This window comes from Oncorhynchus clarkii, chromosome 1 (assembly GCF_045791955.1).
Source record: "Oncorhynchus clarkii lewisi isolate Uvic-CL-2024 chromosome 1, UVic_Ocla_1.0, whole genome shotgun sequence".
Classification (NCBI taxonomy): domain Eukaryota; kingdom Metazoa; phylum Chordata; class Actinopteri; order Salmoniformes; family Salmonidae; genus Oncorhynchus; species Oncorhynchus clarkii.
The window spans coordinates 3627099-3633003 of record NC_092147.1 but is presented as its reverse complement, the minus strand read 5'-3'; positions in this window follow the sequence as shown (position 1 = coordinate 3633003).

Here is a 5905-nt window from a genome sequence, read left to right as displayed (position 1 = left end):
GCAACACAGAGCAGGGAAGGGCAGACGACCGACAGTTTGAGATGAAATTGGTCAGTAATTCAAGAAAACACAACCAGTATTAATGTGACTTTTACAACATTAACATTATGGGTATTATCACATCGTTTCCAGTACAGATCATACAGAACCCCCATCCGATCTGCTGGAGAGAGCACTTTCACCAGAAACTATCAACACAAATATTATAGTTTTCTCAAATGAATCCTCTTCTCTGTTGAAGTTTAAAAGCTGTCCGGTAAGCAGTATTCTGAATACGTCTGTATTTCAAAGCATGATGATCTTGGGGGAAAAAAAAGCTTGATGGCTCAGAAATATTACAAAATGACTGTGAGCTTAGGAATGAAGTTGTGTTTGGCCTTGTGGCTTTGTGGGGTCAGATGGGTCCTAATACGTCAAGTGAAAGGTTTTGATCCTTTTATGTTTGTTGATGGGTGTCAACATAACACATGTCAACTCTTTTGATTTATCGTCCCAATCCCCAGAGCTGCAGTTCCACGTCCCAGCATGTTGGTTGATGTTTTTAGTGTAGGGCTTTACATTGACTTTACTCTTGATTTTACGTTGATTTTACATTCACTTTACATTCACTTTACATTGACTTTACATTGACTTTACATTGACTTTACGTTGACTTTACATTGATTTTACATTGACTTTACATTGACTTTACATTGACTTTACATTGACTTTACATTGATTTTACATTGGCTTTACATTGACTTTACGTTGATTTTACGTTGATTTTACGTTGATTTTACATTCACTTTACATTCACTTTACATTGACTTTACATTGACTTTACATTGACTTTACGTTGACTTTACATTGATTTTACATTGACTTTACGTTGATTTTACGTTGATTTTACATTCACTTTACATTGACTTTGCATTGATTTTACATTGACTTTGCATTGATTTTACATTGACTTTACATTGATTTTACATTGACTTTACGTTGATTTAACATTGACTTTGCATTGATTTTACATTGACTTTACATTGACTTTACATTGACTTTACGTTGACTTTACATAGATTTTACATTGACTTTACGTTGACTTTACATTGATTTTACATTGACTTTACGTTGACTTTACATTGACTTTACGTTGACTTTACATTGACTTTACATTGACTTTGCATTGATTTTACATTGACTTTACATTGATTTTACATTGCCTTTACGTTGATTTTACATTGACTTTACGTTGACTTTACATTGACTTTACGTTGACTTTACATTGACTTTACATTGACTTTACGTTGACTTTACATTGACTTTCTGAGGGTCTTTGAGTAGATCTATATGACCAATCGTCCCTGTTGGTGTAGAGCAGCATCATAGACGACCAGCCACGTTGAGAAGTCTGAAAATCCAAACAAACCTACATGATCAAGAGTAGCCACACGTGAGCATTTGGTCTTCCACAAATTATTTCATGGGATTTTTAATTTTTTTTTCTTCAGCTAGTGGACAACAAAATCAAGAAATTAGGCAGTTTTCTGAGTATCATTTTGTATAACATTGACCAGATAAACCGTGAAGGAATAAAAACAACTCTACTGCATGATAAACCATTTTATTTACACAGAAGTTCACAGATGTGTCTGTCCTGGACGTTCCTCGGGGCAGTGAAATGTCTGCATTATTAATTAACAGCCAGAATAATGCGTTATCGTGGGACCCACTGGCTAACGTTAAATTACCGTTGAGCTGAGCTTCAGTGAGATCCCATCATTCGGGGGATAATGTTCTGATCAAGGAGCAGCAGATTAAACCTCTCAACCACTTGACACACTAATGAAAATATCACAACAGGTCAAAGGTCACTTACTTTAGGAGGTGGTGCAATGCCTGTTGAGTAATGCATTATCCATACATGATCCATATATTATAAAATGGTTAGTTTAGATCCTGGACACTAATTGGTTGTTAATACATACATTGTCCATACATTATCCACACATTACCCATACATTATCCACACATTATCCATACATTATCCACACATTATTCATACATTATCCATATATTATCCCTATCTTGTCCATACAATATTCATACATTATCCATATATTAGCCATACATTATCCATATGTTGACCATATATTGTCCATACAATTTCTATATATTATCCCATATACCATACTGTACATGATATATTATCCCATATACCATACTGTACATTATATATTATCCATATTATTATTATTATACCTTTATTTCAACAAGGAACACAGCCTGAGACCAAGGTCTCTGTTACAGCTGGGCCCTGCGTACACATGTTTACACATACAGTTTAGGTCCAATGATTAAAAAACTAAACAAGACAAAACGATCACAGATAACACAAACAAATACAGCAGCAGATTACAGGTTATTCCCCTAACAGGTTATTCCCCTAACAGGTTATTCTACTAACAGGTCATTCCCCTAACAGGTTATTCCCCTAACAGGTTATTCTACTAACAGGTCATTCCCCTAACAGGTTATTCCCCTAACAGGTTATTCTCCTAACAGGTTATTCCCCTAACAGGTTATTCCCCTAACAGGTTATTCTCCTAACAGGTTATTCTACTAACAGGTTATTCCCCTAACAGATTATTTCCCTAACAGGTTATTCCCCTAACAGGTTATTCCCCTAACAGGTTATTCCCCTAACAGGTTATTCTACTAACAGGTTATTCCCCTAACAGGTTATTCCCCTAACAGGTTATTCCCCTAACAGGTTATTCTCCTAACAGGTTATTCTACTAACAGGTTATTCTCCTAACAGATTATTTCCCTAACATGTTATTCCCCTAACAGGTTATTCCCCTAACAGGTTATTTCCCTAACAGATTATTTCCCTAACAGGTTATTCCCCTAACAGGTTATTCCCCTAACAGGTTATTCCCCTAACAGATTATTTCCCTAACATGTTATTCCCCTAACAGGTTATTCCCCTAACAGGTTATTTCCCTAACAGATTATTCCCCTAACAGGTTATTCCCCTAACAGGTTATTCCCCTAACAGATTATTCCCCTAACAGGTTATTCCCCTAACAGGTTATTCCCCTAACAGATTATTCCGCTAACAGGTTATTCCCCTAACAGATTATTCCCCTAACAGGTTATTCCCCTAACAGGTTATTCCCCTAACAGGTTATTCCCCTAACAGGTTATTCCCCTAACAGGTTATTCTACTAACAGGTTATTCCCCTAACAGATTATTCCCCTAACAGGTTATTCCCCTAACAGGTTATTCCCCTAACAGGTTATTCCCCTAACAGGTTATTCCCCTAACAGGTTATTCCCCTAACAGGTTATTCTACTAACAGGTTATTCCCCTAACAGATTATTCCCCTAACAGGTTATTCCCCTAACAGATTATTCCCCTAACAGGTTATTCCCCTAACAGGTTATTCCCCTAACAGGTTATTCCCCTAACAGGTTATTCCCCTAACATGTTATTCCCCCTAACAGGTTATTCCCCTAACAGGTTATTCTACTAACAGGTTATTCCCCTAACAGATTATTCCCCTAACAGGTTATTCCCCTAACAGGTTATTCCCCTAACATGTTATTCCCCCTAACAGGTTATTCCCCTAACAGCACAATAACCTGCATTACCCGAAACAGTTGCAAGCAATACAAAAATAAAAATGCTCCAATAAATATTTAAAATGAGCGACAAGAGTCTCCAGTTGAAGTTTAGTCTGCAGGCTATTCCATAGGCAAGGAGTGTAGGGGAGATCACATGGGCCTCAAGTGGAATCCATACCCAACTCTGTGGAGATCACATGGGCCTCAAGTGGAATCCATACCCAACTCTGTGGAGATCACATGGGCCTCAAGTGGAATCCATACCCAACTCTGTGGAAATCACATGGGCCTCAAGTGTAATCCATACCCAACTCTGTGGAGATCACATGGGCCTCAAGTGGAATCCATACCCAACTCTGTGGAAATCACATGGGCCTCAAGTGGAATCCATGCTTGAGACCTGGTTTTAGGAATTATAATTCTAATATTGATGAGTGATGATGAATAAGAAGGTAGTTTATTCAGAAGTGCTTTATAGACAAACACGAGAGCATGTTGTTCTCGTCTCCCGGACAGCGAAGTCCAACCCACATTATGATATAAAACACAGTGTTGAGTTCTGTAGCTATCACCCGTAATAAACCTGAGTGCGCAATGATAAGTAGTATCCAGCAATTTAAGTGTGGATTCCATAGCATGCATGTCGATACTATCCCAATAATAATAATAACAGACCATATTCCATAATGTACATTATATTATATATTATCTATATATTATCCATATTCCATAATGTACATTATATTATATTTTATCTATATATTATCCATATTCCATAATGTACATTATATTATATTTTATCTATATATTATCCATATACTGTACTGTACATGATATTATATTATTATATTATATATAATTCGTATATTATCCACATACCATACCAAATATAATAACATTTTGTATAAAAAAATCTTAAATTACATCTCAATTTGATCAAATTCTGAATTTGCGATCAATTGTGTTTAATCACAACAAATCCTACGATTAATTTGACATTAAACACATTTCTGTCTTTAATGTATATTGCATGGAGTACTCATTTTCTAGGCGTTTTATCTTTAAACTTTACAGCCCTTTTTCTCAGCAACTTTTGGAGAGACAAAACATGGTGGGTGATCAGTGGTGGAAAAAGTATCCAATTGTCACACTTGAGTAAATGTAAGATATGGTAATAGAAATCACTCAAGTAGAGGTGAAAGTCACCAAATAAAATACTACTTGAGTAAAAATCTAAAAGTATTTGGTTTTAAATATATTCAAGTATCAAAAGTAAAAATATAAATCATTTCAAATTCCTGATATTAAGAAAACCAGAGGCACAATCTTATTTTATACATTTATTTACGGATAGCCAGGGGCACGCTCCAACACTCAGACCTCATTTATAAATTAAGCATTTGTGTTTAGTGAGTCCTCCAGATCAGAGGCAGTAGGGATGACCAGGGATGCTCTCTGTTTAGTGAGTCCTCCAGATCAGAGGCAGTAGGGATGACCAGGGATGTTCTCTGTTTAGTGAGTCCGCCAGATCAGAGGCAGTAGGGATGACCAGGGATGTTCTCTGTTTAGTGAGTCCTCCAGATCAGAGGCAGTAGGGATGACTAGGGATGACCAGGGATGTTCTCTGTTTAGTGAGTCCTCCAGATCAGAGGCAGTAGGGATGACCAGGGATGTTCTCTGTTTAGTGAGTCCTCCAGATCAGAGGCAGTAGGGATGACCAGGGATGTTCTCTGTTTAGTGAGTCCTCCAGATCAGAGGCAGTAGGGATGACCAGGGATGTTCTCTGTTTAGTGAGTCCTCCAGATCAGAGGCAGTAGGGATGACTAGGGATGACCAGGGATGTTCTCTGTTTAGTGAGTCCTCCAGATCAGAGGCAGTAGGGATGACCAGGGATGTTCTCTGTTTAGTGAGTCCTCCAGATCAGAGGCAGTAGGGATGACCAGGGATGTTCTCTGTTTAGTGAGTCCTCCAGATCAGAGGCAGTAGGGATGACCAGGGATGTTCTCTGTTTAGTGAGTCCACCAGACCAGGGGCAGTAGGGATGACCAGGGATGTTCTCTGTTTAGTGAGTCCTCCAGATCAGAGGCAGTAGGGATGACCAGGGATGTTCTCTGTTTAGTGAGTCCGCCAGATCAGAGGCAGTAGGGATGACCAGGGATGTTCTCTGTTTAGTGAGTCCTCCAGACCAGAGGCAGTAGGGATGACCAGTAATGTTCTCTGTTTAGTGAGTCCTCCAGATCATAGGCAGTAGGGATGACCAGGGACGTTCTCTGTTTAGTGAGTCCTCCAGATCAGA